Source organism: Elephantulus edwardii, unplaced genomic scaffold, assembly GCF_000299155.1.
Source record: "Elephantulus edwardii isolate Elephantulus edwardi_28Jun2011 unplaced genomic scaffold, EleEdw1.0 scaffold00041, whole genome shotgun sequence".
Taxonomy (NCBI): Eukaryota; Metazoa; Chordata; class Mammalia; order Macroscelidea; family Macroscelididae; genus Elephantulus; species Elephantulus edwardii.
The window spans coordinates 15,652,197-15,653,137 of record NW_006399791.1 but is presented as its reverse complement, the minus strand read 5'-3'; positions in this window follow the sequence as shown (position 1 = coordinate 15,653,137).

Below are 941 nucleotides of genomic sequence, written 5' to 3'. Positions count from 1 at the left end.
CATTAACCTCTGGGTTTATGCTATCATAGTCAAACTTATTGTGCAACATATATGTAATGGATGATTAAGTCTCTATGAGAATAAAACTAAAAATAATATTGCAATCAAACTATGTAACACTTCAGCAAATACATTCCGTGGAACATTGAGTCCTTAATGTAGTTATTTAAGAGGGGAAAAAGAAATCACAGAGCAAAAAATTTTGGAAAACACTATAGAATGTATCCCTTGTACTCTTTTGGAGACATACAAAGCATGTTGCCATATTAAAAGTTATTAGAGTATGGCCTAAATGAAAATATATTAAATACAACTGGAAGAGATTCATATTTATTCCCATAAAAAATAACCCCACAATTCAGGAGAGTATGAAAACTGTCAAACAAATCACTAATATCACATGAAAAGAAAATCTTGCTGAAGATTATCCAAAAATTACTGGTACACAACCAAGAACTACCAGAAGGTCAGACTGAATTTTAAAAAGGGTGTGGCACTAAGGATATATAGCCAATGTCAGATGATCTTGGCTGAAACCACAGAGTATGGGAGGAATGTCTATCTGTGTTTCATTAACTATGCAAAGGCATTTGACTGTGTGGATCACAAATTGTGGCTAAACTTGAGAAACATAGGATTCTCAGAACACTTACTTGATTGTGCTAGTGTGAAACCTATACTTGGACCAGGAAATAGTCTTCAAAACAGAGTAAGGAAAAAAATGTATGATTCAAAATCAGGAAAGGAGTGTGTCAGGGCTGCATCCTGTCTCCATATCTTTTCTTTTTCATATTTATTTATTACTTTTAATGAAAGTTTACAGAGACAGGATTTCCAGTCATTCATTCATAGTTGCACTTTTCTCCCTGCCTCCCACCAGCCCCCAAAATCACTCTTCTCCTTGAAAAGAAAAACTCTTTGTTATGCAATCCCTCCCCCCA